Source organism: Eptesicus fuscus, chromosome 7 (genome assembly GCF_027574615.1).
Source record: "Eptesicus fuscus isolate TK198812 chromosome 7, DD_ASM_mEF_20220401, whole genome shotgun sequence".
Classification (NCBI taxonomy): domain Eukaryota; kingdom Metazoa; phylum Chordata; class Mammalia; order Chiroptera; family Vespertilionidae; genus Eptesicus; species Eptesicus fuscus.
Genome location: NC_072479.1, coordinates 37,922,821 through 37,937,004, shown reverse-complemented (window position 1 = coordinate 37,937,004; position 14,184 = coordinate 37,922,821). Strand labels below are relative to the sequence as shown.

The 14,184-nt window shown below is 38.4% G+C and overlaps 1 protein-coding gene across 1 annotated transcript in view; it reads right to left on the bottom strand.

The window, feature by feature from the left end:
• KCNC2 (potassium voltage-gated channel subfamily C member 2) overlaps nucleotides 1-14,184 on the bottom strand; it is a 209,203-nt gene that overhangs the window by 16,203 nt on the left and 178,816 nt on the right. The window lies entirely within an intron of this gene.

Below are 14,184 nucleotides of genomic sequence, written 5' to 3'. Positions count from 1 at the left end.
TCCAAATTCTACCTAGAAGGTGCTATGTAAATCTACCTCAACGCAAACATCCAAGTAGGTCTTTAGTATGTGTAATAGGCTGAGAGACAGCAGGATGGGGGGAAGTGGGTATATTTTTATGTTTCATAATTTTCTCTTTCTTATTAGTATTAAATATAACTAGACCTGATAACTAATTTGAAAATGCCAGAACTTCCAACATGAAAGGAAGACCAGACCCATTAAGTGACCCTTCTCTTTGCTCTCTGAGCCCAAGATCACTGCTATTGTAGCACTGTTCACACACTTTTGTTAATTATTCCACACATCCACAAGTGTTCAAAGAGAGGGACTGAGAGTCGGTCTGACCAAATACAAAAGGAGATACTCAGTTCTTGTGAAATTAGTTTAGGAACACATTTTTAAAATACGTTTATTTGGTAGATAAAAATTCCTTTGTCCCTCAAACAGAATCTGTACTTTAAAGGTCATTTTATCTTCTTTATTCATAATTAGAAATCTCAACATATTTTGCAAACCTTGAAGGCAAAAATAAAAAAAAAAATGAAAAAACAACAACAACTCAGCTCTATTTTTTAAATGAAAATCAGTAAGAGCATTTAATATTTGGAGATTAGCATTGCCCTAACTGGTTTGGCTCAGTGGATAGAGCACCAGCCTGTGGACTGAAGGGCCCCAGGTTCGATTCTGGTCAAGGGCATGTACCTTGGTTGTGGGCACATCCCCAGTAGGGGTTGTGCAGGAGGCATCTGATCAATGTTTCTCTCTCATCGATGTTTCTAACTATCTATCCCTCTCCCTTCCTCTCTGTAAAAAATCAATAAAATATATTTTTAAAAATGATTAGCATTACAGGGAGATTTTTAAAACAAGTTAGTTTAAATATAGGCTAAGGAATTTCAGTTTTTAAAATTCCACATGAAGTATATTTATTTTTAGTTTGTATTCCAAGGACATTATATGTTTTCCAAATGGGAATGATTCATTCCTATTTTGCCTATTCTGCTCTTCTCTCTTAAATAATGAAACAAAGACATGAAAAGATCAGGGACTTCAAGTATCTGAGCTCATAGGGCTTCCTGATCCAAAATTTCCACTTTGGAAAATTTACTCTGGTAAAATATTTATATAAAAATACAAGGATATACTCAGAAGAACATTCACTGAAGTATTCTTTGTACAAAACAATTCAGGTATCCATAAAGTGGAGGTATGTTCATAATACAGCATTACAAAGAATGGCATAGCTCAATACACACTGATAAGATATAATCTCCAATGAAACATTAAACAAACAAACAAACAAACAAGACTGTGGCACAACATTTTTGTATATAACTAATTCATGTAAATAAGCAGAAACTGTATATCCTTAGCACTGGTAATGTCTGGGTGTAAGAGTGGCATGGATAAGTGTCTTAATAATGGGCAATTCTGACTCTATAAAAGTTTAATTTTTTTTTTTACAAAAATTGTAATCATGTATTATATGTTTAATGTTTAAAAATTTCAAAGAAAACAATCACCCAGAGAATATTAAACCTGGATCTGGATCTTTATTCTTGTGTGACCATTAAGCTGCTTTTACTAGTCTGTAGAAATTACACACTGGCAGTTTGCCATTTTTCTTCTTTTCTGCAGCATCATAAATTTGGCAGATGCTCTTAATTATGTATGTGTTCAAGTCCCATACACTAGCTTTGCGATAATTAACAAGTGTGCTGTTGTCCACAGAACTGTGGTCTCCAGAGAGAGAAAAAGATTTTCATTACTAAGTCTGTCCTCAAGGGCCAGCCAAACGGGGACAACTAGTGCCCGTGTCTGCTGGTTCCATGCAGAGTTGAAAATTACTTCAGATTCTTCTTAGGCTGGTAAATGGATTTTGCTTTATCCAAGTTTTACCATTTTTAAGGAGTTCCCTAAACTCTGCTGCATTTAAGGTATTATTTAAATGAAGGAAGGCTGAGCTTTCTTCAATGGAATACCACACACATTCATGGTAGTACATTCAGAAGTCAGTGAAGATGAAGAAGATGAAGTTTCAGGTATCTGTATAATCACGTGGGTGTTTATAACACATTCTATGTTTTATGTCTACACCTGTGTATAAAATATGTTTAGTGTATGGATAGATATATATGTATAAATTATATACAGGTATAAAAATAGATATTAAAAATATAAGATTTAGATTCTTCAAATCAAGAAAACATACCCCAATAGTACTTTTGGCCTCTGAGATTTATGTGGCCTCTGATAAATACTTCCATGTATGTTTTTTGGTACACTTGTCCAACACAAATACACATCATTTCTTTACTTCCTTTTTCTAGGCCACAGACTGATTTCACTGAAATTTTGATTGTTTACAGTCAAGGCCTATCTACTCACACCCAATTGTAATTTTCTGGGTTACAGGAAAGGGGGCCTATACATCTATTAATATTATTGCAGTGAATTATGGTGTTCAAAATTAGGTAACTGGAATTAGAAGTCTCCAAATATGAATATGCAGCATCATTTTGCTTTTCTAAGTCTTGCAATAAAATTTAAAGTGTTTGCATAATTAATATATTTCATAAAAATAATTTTTATAATTGCTTCATTAGATAAGATAAATTCCACATTTCTCAGTCATAAAAACAATAACAGATTAGAAATAATTATTTCACAATATAAACATGAATTGTAATTCCTAAATTTTCATTACTGAAAACTTTCCCCAAAAGTGTCTATCTTTAACATATTAATTCATTTTAAGTGTATTTTAAATGTAATTTTTGAATGGTTCAATTTGTCTTTGAATGATATGACCTATACCACATGATCTAGGATTACTTAGAGGGCCACATTTTTTAGTCCTATCTACCTATCTACAAGTCCCCATATATCTTTCATGAGACTAACAATCACTTTCCAAAAGAAATTATGCATGAATCTGCTTTTATTAAGTTGAAAGTGGAGGGACAGTGAAGGAATGATAAACTTGAAGGTGAAGGGACGTGGCTAGCTTACACGCATCTACCGGAGATACACTGATTTCAATATAACTGTTTCTTTCAACATCATGGCACTGTGGTTATAACATACCCTACACAATGTCTACCTGTGTGGAGAAGAAAGGGGCCACATGAAAATCCTGACAAGCTCAGGGGAGCCCTGCGTTGTGGCCTTGCAAACTCAGAGACCAAAAGTAACCACATAGGATGGTCTGAACATAAAAGTTCCTAACTAAACGCGAGTCGTGGTGGGTAGTCACCTCCTAAGCCAGTGGCTTCCTTGACAAAGGTCAGTCTTTAAGAGAGACTGTCTACTGTCCTTTTGCATATAAGATAATATACTCTTGGAGTGTCATAGTAAACCCTTTTTTGCTGAACCCCTCAGGGTACAACCTCCCAGCAAAGCAGGAGACCACAGAACCCCACATTGTTATCCATATGTGCTGAAAAGTAATTAACTATCATGTGCCCACCACTGTAAAAGAAGTATGTGTGTCTGTTTTATTCTTTCTCCAATCCCAGAGATTTCCCCACGTTGCTTTCTCCTGCCTCCCTAATCTACCACAAATGGATCTTACGTCTCCTCCTTTGATTCTGATGTATAAAATAAGCTGAGAACTGCCATTCTCTGGAGCAAAATTGCAATCCATTGAGATTTTTGTCTCCAGCAATTGTAGTCAGGCAAAGGAGGTTCAAATAAACTAATAAAAATTCTCTACCGGTTTAGACATTTCTTACATCGACACCTGCAGTACTACTTTTGCTGGTACAGGGACACCAAAGGATGCCTAAACTTCATTCTCAAATATTATTGTTCTCTCTTTCCTATATGTACAGTACACTTGCTCAGTAATCCTTTTTAAAAATATTCCATTATGCCTACATAGTGAAATACTCAGTCTTCCCAACCACAGCTCCAAAGAATCTGGTCCTTCCTCCACACATCCTATATAATAAAGAGCTAATGTGCAAATGGTCATCACACCCTCGTGCGCTCACACCCTCGCGCTGGAGAGAGGGGACCTGAGGCTCGGCCAGGGGACCTGAGGCCAAGCTTGGGGACCGGAGGCCATGCCCCACACCCCGGCGCCGGTGTCAGAGGACCTGAGTCTGCACCCCCTACCCTGGCACCAGGGCCAGGGGACCTGAGGCTGTGCCCCCTGCCCTGCAGGGTTTGACAGGGGTGAGGCCGGCCAGGTCTGGATCTTGGGTTATTTTGAGGTGCACGCAGGTGGGCAGGGCCTTGACTCTGGGTCCCACAGCATGCCCCAGACTCTGACAGGAGGGAGATTTTCATATACATTTTACTAATTTTCTTTCTTCTCTGACACTTCTATTATAGAGAAAGGACAAATAGCAATATTAAAATATTTCCTCTAATTAATTCCCTTTTCATGCACTGGGATTTCGTGCACCAGGCCACTAGTATTTATATATTAAAGTTAGAACTTTTATACTCCTTCTTCCTCAAGTTCATTTTGTTTAGTGGACATTTGCTTTTCCTGACCACAGCCTAAGTCAGGAACCTCCAGTCCAGTCTAGTCTACCTCAGCAGGTGTTCCTATGTGGACCCAGAACACCAAAGTTTCAGTGGTTCCTCCTGGGCCTGAAGGTCTTGGGCACTCTTGCAAATAGTTGCAAATTCTTCCCAAAGGGCAGAGGCAAATTTTCTATATTCCATAAAACAAAAGTTCCTATGTAACTTGTAATTTTGTTAAAAGAAGTAAAAAAGCCATTTTTAAAATCTGGAGGGGATTGATTGGCTATGTAATTGGAAATCCAGTAAAAGTCAACATTAGTGTTGCTTGCCTTAGCAATTTAACTGTATCAACTGCTATCAAAGTGTGGTCTGGGGATTTCTGGTGAATCTGAGACCTTTCTAGGGATCCATAAAATCAAAATTAGTTTTGTAATAATACTATTTTTTTTTCTTTTTACTCTCATTGTCTCACTAGTTTACAGGGGAGTTTTCCAGAGGCTGCATGACCTGTGATACCATGACAGAGTGAATGTTCACGTAGATAGAGAACCCAGCCATCTTCTGTCAAGTCAGACATGAGATTTACAAAAAGATAACACAATGCCCCTTTATCACTTTATTTTTTCCTTTTAGTGATTTTTTAAAAATTATTTTTAATGAAATATGTGTTTTCTCACACTCAAATGTTAATCGCCTCTAGAAACATCCTCACAGACACACTTATTAATAATGTATTATCAGCTACCTGGGCATTCCTTAGTCAAGTTGATACACAAAATTAACCATCACAGTGACTAGTATACATTTTATTTTTGATGGTTTCAAAAGAACTTCAAACTCTAATATATCACTCAAATCTGATCTTCCTATTCCATTATATATCTCTGTTATTTTGAACCATTATTTACCAATTAACCAACTTAGTACTTAGACCCGATTTTCTTCCCCAACACCTCTGACTGTTGAATCACTGAATCCTGCAGATTCTCAGACTTGAAATATCTCTAGTATTTTTCTCTCATCTCTCCATTCCCAGTGCCAGTAGCTTAGCTTTTAATTTGCCTTTAATTAGCTTTTCCAGGAGTACTAGGAATAAGCACTCCTTGGAGGGAGCAAATGTGATTATGCCATTCATCTGCTTAGAATAGTTTAATGGCTCCCAATTACAGGGTAACACACATTGTTCTTAATATGTTATTGAAGAAATTTCTTTCTGTGGACCTTACATACCTTTCTATTGTGAATATTACTATCCTCTATGATATGCAGGTGCTCCATCCTCATGTTTCTGTACATGAAGTTCTTCTCTCAAAACTACCTCTTTCCTTTGTATGGCTGGCAAAGAACTACTTAGTATTCAAGACTCAGCTCATAAATCAATTGGTCTTTGGAAAAAAAATCCCTGGAATCTGAGGCAAATTTAAGCACTTTCTTATACTTATCTATTCATATCTCTACTGTAGCACTTACCTCATTTCTGTAACATTTTATTTTCTGATCCTTTGGTAGAATACAAGCTTTTGCCAGCAGGAATTTTTATTTGTATTTTATGTCAAGGGGTCTGAGTTGGAGCTTAGTAAATATTGACAAGAAGTAATAGCAAAAACTATGGACATACCAAACATAAGGCTTAATTCCATTTTGGTCCATTTATTTACACCAAATACTTCCCCCAGATATAATATTAAGAAGGCTTATGAAGACAACAGCATAGAAATAAAACTGTAAACTTTTACTTACAATAATAAAACTATAGTATAAGACTAATAAGGAAACAGATTGTCCGTCTGAGTGACAGGAGCTGGGCAATGTCAGAGACGAAAAGAGAATGCTTCAATGAGGAGGAGTTAACATAATGTCAATTTCTGCAGAGTTCAAAGAAGATAAAAATAGAGAAAGGCCTATTGGATGAGATCATTAGGCCCTCATTAGTTTCTCTTGGTGAACAGTTTTAATTTAAAAAAAAAAGAAAGAGAATCCAGATTTCGGGATTAACAAGCTAATGGGTGTTGAGAAGTATGAGTGGCAAGTAAACACACACACACACACATACACACACACACACACACACACATATTACTCATTCACAAGGGTTTGAATCTGTTTTGCCCATAGAGATCACTACAAATTTAAACATTTTTCTGGCTATTCTCTAAGAATAAACAAAATGGGCTAATTCTAGAAAATATATAAAGGTAATACAGCACTGGAACATATTTTTGAAAATGTAAAGAACTTAATAATGAAAGCTAATACCAAATAATCCTGAATACTATTACCAAAATTGTCTAAATAGACATTCTTATCCATAACCAATCAGAAAGCTGATGGTTTTGTATTGTTTTTAACTAATTCTACCCCCAAAATCTAACTGTGCATCCATTGTCCTAAGAGGCATCAGGAAAGTAAGAAATTCAGTGCTATACAACTGGTAACAGTTCTACAGGATTAATAAGTAACAATAGAAAAACTAATAATAGCTTTAAGATGCCATACTCCCTTTGCCATTCAAAAGATCACAACACTAACAAATAAAATGCATGTCTTCTTCTAAAAATAACAGCACTACTAATCCTAATCCTATCTAATAAAGAGGTAATATGCTAATTGACCATCACACCCTCACAAAGATGGCACCCACAGCCAATAAAGAGGGAATATGCTAATTGACTGTCACACCCTCAAAGATGGTGGTGCCCAAAGCCACAAAATGGCGGCGCCCAGTCCCCTCAGCCCCGCCGGGACGGCAGGCACGCGGCATGCCGGGCCTGCCCCCAGGCGGGTCCAGCCACTCCGTGCGCCTGCCTCCGGAGTCCTCCAGTCCCCTCAGCCCTGCAGCCGCCCAGGGCCGGCCCAAGGCACAGGCAAGCCTTGGATGGCGGCTGCCCAGCCGCCCAGGGCCACCTGAGGTTCAGGTAACCAGGGCCAGCCGAGACTTGCACTGCTGGCAGTGGCAGCAGCAGAGATGTGATGGAGGCATCACCTTCTCCTGATTGCTGGGTTGCCTCCCACCACTGAGGGCTCCTGGACTGTGAGAGGGGGCAGGCCGGACTGAGGGATCCCCCCCCTCCAGTGCATGAATTTTCATGCTCCGAGCCTCTAGTAGGTAATATTTAGTCAGCACATCTTTCCTAAAAAATAATTTTCATATCATTTAATCCTGCAAATATACTGCATAATAGATTCTATTATTTCATTTTACAGAGAAGCAAACTGAGGCATAGAAACAAAGGTCAAAGCTCTCTGTTTTTGTAACATATTGCTTCTCTGAGTTACCTTTTTTCCTACAATAATCTTCAACCCCACTGAACACAAATATTTAGGAAATAAGTATTATAAACAGTTATACACATATGTGAATGTAATCACACACTCATGCACACATGCCCAACACACTGTAAATTTTGGTCATCAATAGTGCTAAAACAATAAAGCCAGGAAAGTGAAATTCCTAAGCTTTATTCCTGATTTGTTTGATGGATCTTTATTCATAGTACCTTTTCAAGGTCTTTATAAAATAAATGGTTTTGTAACCAAATGCTGATTCTAAATAAGCAAAGATAACTAAGCAAATGAGTTTGAGGATAAAAAGTAATTGTATTTTCACTATTTGAACAAAGTTAACTATACATTTTGGGCCTAAAGTATCTAAAGAACTCAGCAACTTGCATGAATAGACATGGATGGGCTGGGTTCTTCTTCCTCCTTTGTATACTTCTCTTTTAATCTCTATTTTCTAGCTAGAGAAAGAAATGGCTGTTTTCATGGCTTATTTAGCTCATTTCAGAGCTATCATAGCAAGGTTTACAGGACTTGCCCTTGATACAGAGACAACAGAAGAAAAGCTTCTGAATATTTAATAGAGCTAGAAAATACTACATTTAATATTCTCTTGAGCTTGCACAGTGCTGACTTGGAAGGAAACCTAAAGTGTCCCTTTTCCACATGTAGAATCTAAAGAAATGCAGTCAGTAGAGCATTCTATAAAATGACACGCACAACTGAAATGGTTATATTCTTAAAGGTAAAATGATTCTTTTAAAATATGTGCTGAAGGGAAAACATAACTAAACTGGGCTTTAAAGTTGTGTTCATTTTCTATATTTACCACCTTATTACTTCTTAAAACTTCAACAATTTGACAACAGCCAGAATTTTATCTAGCCTTTGTTTATTTTGCCCTGCTTGTCATTTTTGTTTTGTTTTATTTGAGTAAAGGAAAATTTTAGGAACACTAAGCAAATCAGCTATCTACTTTCATTTAACAGTTTTGCACATCCAACATGCTTTGTCAACTTTGATTTTAAGAATGTGAAAATCCTGCCTGGAGGTGTGGCTCAGTGGTTGAGCATGGACCCATGCACCAAGAGGTCACCCCTTCGATTCCCTGTCACAGCATATGCCCAGGTTTTCGGTTCGATCCCCATCTATGTTTCTTTCATAGATGTTTCTATCTCCCTCTCCCTCTCCCTTCCTCTTTAAAAACAAACAAACAAAAAAAAAAACACACAAGAGAATGTGAAAATTCCTTTAGATGGTAAGCTCTTGAAAGACTAGCGAAGAAACCCTTCTCCCACATACCTACAGTAAAAGTCCCTTTGAAATGGTTATAGTCCTTCATGTGATTGCTTTGTAATACCCTAAAGTTTTGTTTTTCTCTGTTCTGCAATTTCTCTATAGGTTGTACAAGAGTCTGTAATTCAATAAATATTTCTTACCCAACTGTTAAGTTGAAGGCTCCCTGCAGTGAGTTATGGAGAAACCAAGGTAACTATGACACTTTTGCACAAGGAGCATGTAATCTATTTGGGGGGAATGATGAACCCCCTGACCTTTCCTCCCTAGAGATAACATCTAGGCTTCGGTTGTGTTTCAGCTCCAGGCCCAGAAGAGCAACAAAACCAGCAGCTGACCTCAGGACCAGCTGCCTTGAATAATGATCCCCTGCCCTGGCACCGGCCAATCAATTAGTGGAGACCTAGACCCTGAAAGGACACAACTGGAAAGCTGCTGAAAATTCTATTGAGATCTTCCCCTGAAACCTCCCTAAACTCTCCACCCTTAAAAGCCTTAGGAGGGAGGTCCCAGCACACTCTCCCACCAGGGGCACCCTGGTGCCTTTCCCTTCCCCTCCCCCAAGGCCCATTACCATGACTTTCCTCACTCCCAAGCTCCAAGGTCCCTTCCTTTACTCCTAAAACTTGTTTCCTAAGCCCATTTCTTCTGGGAATTACTGTTTCTACCTCTCTGATTTACCAAATAAACGTGCTCTTATAGTTGGAAAAAATAATATAAAATAAATAAACACCTCAAATAAAGGTAAAATATAGGTCATTCAATAAGAGACAACATGCTTAAAAAATAGCCATCAACCCACCTCAGTCTGCCTTCCAGTCATATTTCTCCAATTGGAATCGCTAGCTCTTATGGAGTCATCAGTTGTAAGCCCCTTTCCAATTCCAATGGGTATTTTTTGTTCACTCTCTCAAAAGCAGCAAAAGCTATAGGTGCTTTCCCTTTGAGACACTCTCATTAAATGAATTCCAGGATACTGTATTCTGATTTTCTTCCCACTTCTCTGGACAATACCTTACAGTTTCCTTGGCTTGGTACTCTCCTCCATCTGATCCCCAAATGTGAGAGAAACTTAGAATTTGGCTCCAGACCTCTTTCTGTGTTTAGGTGCCACAGTATGGCCCAATTATTATAACTCCATTCATTTCCTTGGTTCAAATTTATATCTCCAGCCCTGACCTCACTGAGCTTTAGGCTGCTTTCTTGCTCAATTGTTTTCTTGTCATTGTCAGAGGGCATGATGTCAAATAGGTTAAGCACATTTTTTATTTCTTCTCAAATCTGTTCTTCCCCTCCTCCTCTTTCCCACAGTAAATGGAACACTGTTACTCAAGTCAAAACTGAGAGGTCGCCCTCGCTGATTTGGTTCAGTGGATAGAGCGTTTGCTGCGGACTGAAGGGTCCCAGGTTTGATTCTGGTCAAGGGCACATGCCTGTGTTGTGGGCTTGATCCCCAGTGTTGGGAATGCAGGAGGCAGCCAATCAAAGACTCTCTCTCATCATTGATGTTTCTATCTCTCTCTCCCTTGCCCTTCCTCTCTGAAATCAATAATAAAAAGAAAAACAGAACAAGACAAAAACAAAAACAAAAAACAAACAAAAAAAAAACCCGAGAGGTCATCTTGGTGCCTTCCTTTTCCTCCTCACTTCACTGCCTAATCCATTAACTCATCGGAGTCCAAGTGACAATCATTTCTTTGAGAAATTATCATAGTCTCCTAATTAGTCTCTTCGTTCCCATGCTTCTGGACATGGTTGTAGTTATCTATTGCTTATAAATATCACCCCCAAAGAATGGCAACTTAAACCAACAAGTGTTCATTACCCCAATTTCATATCAGTCAGGGTGGGTCTGGCTCAGGACCTCTCATGAGCTACAGTCAAGATTTTGGTCAGAAGTTGTGGTCATCTGAAGGTTTAACTGGGGCTAGGAGATCTGCTTCCAAGGTAGTTGGCAGATCTCAATTCCTCACTGTCTATTGAGAGAAGACCTCAGTTTCTTACTATGGGGCTTCTCTATAGTGCTCCTTGAGTGTCTTCATGACATCACATGTCAACTGCCTACCACAGAGTGAGGGATCCAAAAGAGAGAACAAGGAAGAAAATGTGATGCCTTCAGAAATTGTTTTATGCATCATCACTTTTTCCATATTCTGTTTGTTAGAAACACATCTGTAAGTCCAGCTCACATTCAAAAGCAAAAAATTAAATTCCACCACTTAAAAAAAAAAGAATATAAAGAATTTAAAAAATATATTTCAAAACCTCCACATCCTTGCTTTGCCCGGAGCGCAGGGCATTTGCATAAAATAAGTCCAAGACCATTGTGACATGTAGTGAAGTGGAACAAAAAGTTTAAGCAAATGAGTAAATTCAAGAATTGTGAATTTGTGTGGTTATTGGTGGAGAGAATAGCATTAAAAGAAGTCTTGGTGGAAAAGCCTGATGTTAACAAGAAAGATTGGAAGAGATTCAGAAAATGTGTGGGTAATTTTAATGAGAAGGAATGACCTAAATGGAGAAAGCACAGCTACAAACTTTACTTCAAACGAGGAAAGCTTCAGTCGTATGAACTTGGCAACAGGGAAGAAAGTGAAAAAGTATTTCTTTCCAAGGAATTGCACAAGGAGGAAACACTAATTGAAAGCATTCTCAGGAAAATTTAGGTTTCATTAGGCAAGGAGGTAGAAGAATGACAGGAAAGTGAACTATAAACTGGATGTATTAGTCTGCTCAAGCAGCCGTAACAAAATGCCGCAATCTAAGTGACTTAAACAAAACAGCAGAAATTTGTTCTCTCATAGTTCTGGAGGCTAGAAGTCTAAGTTTAAGGTATTGGCAGGGTGGATTTGTCATAGACCTCTCTTCCTGACTTGTAGATCAATACCTTCTCCCTGTGTCCTCACATGGCCTTTCTTTTGTGTTCATTTCTCATGCCTCTTCCTTTTCTTGTTAAGGATGCCAGTTCTATTGGATTGGGGCCCCACCATTATGGCCTCATTTAACCTTACATATCCCTTTAAAGGCCCTGTCTTCGAATACAGTCACATTGGCACCTGGGCTTCAACATATGAATTTTGGGGGCAAGGAGGAGAACATTTTCACTCCATAACAATGAATTAGTTAATTTATAGGAAAAACGGATTGCAGGTTTCATGGGACCATGTGAAAGAAGAGAAGCGCATCATGGTCCAGGTTGTTGTAGGCACAGAAAGGAGTTCAGATAGATGCTAAGAGGATGGAGACATCTGGAAGGGAGGACACAGAGTCAGATTCAGGAAGGCAATACATGAGGAATAGTGGGGTGCTGGTCTACAAGCAAGAAAAATTTGCCAGCAGTGCATTGAGATGGAGAAAACTCCCTTGTTGCATGAGTTCTATGAGAAGTTGGAAATTAGAACTCATTCGATGTTCAATTCATATATTAATACATTTGATTTGAATTGGTGTCAAATTATTAGCCTTCCCAGAGTACTTGCTTGCCTTGTCTGATCCTGGAAGAGTGATTATTCTGCACACAAAAATGATTTCAACACCAAGAATGAGAGAAGTAGGACAGTGATATGTGTGTGTCAGCCCAAGGCAGAGCGGGTGCAGAGGTGAACAGGCTGTTATTTCATAAACTTCGTGAACTAAATCACCTCAACTATTTCACTCAATAAACAATAATTAACAATGTTGATGGTAAATTCAATAAAATACTTGAGATCTTTTTATGATACATTTTGGAAGCAGAAGATGCATGTGAACCAGAGACAGGACATATCCTTTCACATGGGCAGGTTTAGCCCAATGAGAAGCAGATGAGAATAATTAGATGCAAGGGTAAAACTTGTCCAGTATGCCTACACTTCCTTACCAATGTGTTAATTTTCATAATTGATTACTATTTTTCTCTAAAAAAGATTCCTAACAATTTGGATGAATTTTTTAACTTTGCAACAAACAATTTCATAATTTTCTCTTTCTTGGTGTTAAATAAATGACTTCTTAACTATTAATGCCTAAAACAGGAATACAATAAAAAAAAAATGTTCACCATGTTTACAAATTTTATTTATTATGTTAATAAAACTAGATTGATTCCAAGATACATAAATGCTGAGAAGCAAAAAGTGATACACATGTCACTTAATCTCTATCAAATTCTATTTTGAAATAATCTCTCATCACCTCCTTTATTCCATTACTACATTAAAGTGTTATAAATTGCAATCTCTCTTATTAGATTCTAAAATATTCTAAAGCCAGAAAAAGCCACATTAGGAGAACAATATCACCTCCCATAACACCTTTACTCTTTCATCGTGCAGCTCCATGTTATGAATGTGACTATCTTAGTGAGGTGCTCTTGAAATAACTAAAACTTTTTACTTCCTGGGGATAAATACACTAAATGCCACCGATCAAGAAATATATTAAGTACTAGAAGCCGGGTGCATGAAAATTCACAGTCCAGGATCCCTCAGGGGCTGGAGGCGACCCAGCGATCAGGGGAAGGCGATGTCCCCATCACACCTCTGCTGCTGCCACTGCCGGCAGTGCAAGCCTCAGCTGGCCCTGATTACCTGAGCCTCGGGAGGCCCTGGGCGGCTGGGGGGCTGAGGGCAGGTCTGGCCGCACCGTGTGCCTGCTGCCCCCCGGGCTGGGCTGAAAGGACTGGGGGACTCTGGTGGGGCTGTGGGGACTGGGCACCACCATCTTGTGGCTATGGGCGCCGCCACCTTTGTGATGGTGTGATGGTCAATTTACATATTCCCTCTTTATTAGATAGGATTCCATGTAACTGTAGTAGAAAGACTGAATAACTATTTCTCTAAATCATATGGATTACAGAGAAGATACGTGACATGTCTGATTTTTTTGTTATTGTTATTCAAAGACAGGTTTAAATTTCTTCCATTCAATTTTTGCTCTAATATTATCAGCAGTGACAATTGTTTTCAACAACATGGATACTTTCAAGAGTGGAGGTGGGTGGGTGAGAAGAGATCAACCAAAGAACTTGTATGCATATATGCATAACCCATGGACATAGACAATAGGGTGGTGAAAGCCTAGGGAGGGGAGGAGGCAGGCTAGAAGAAGATATCTGTAATAATTTTAACAATAAAGATAAATTTTTAAAAA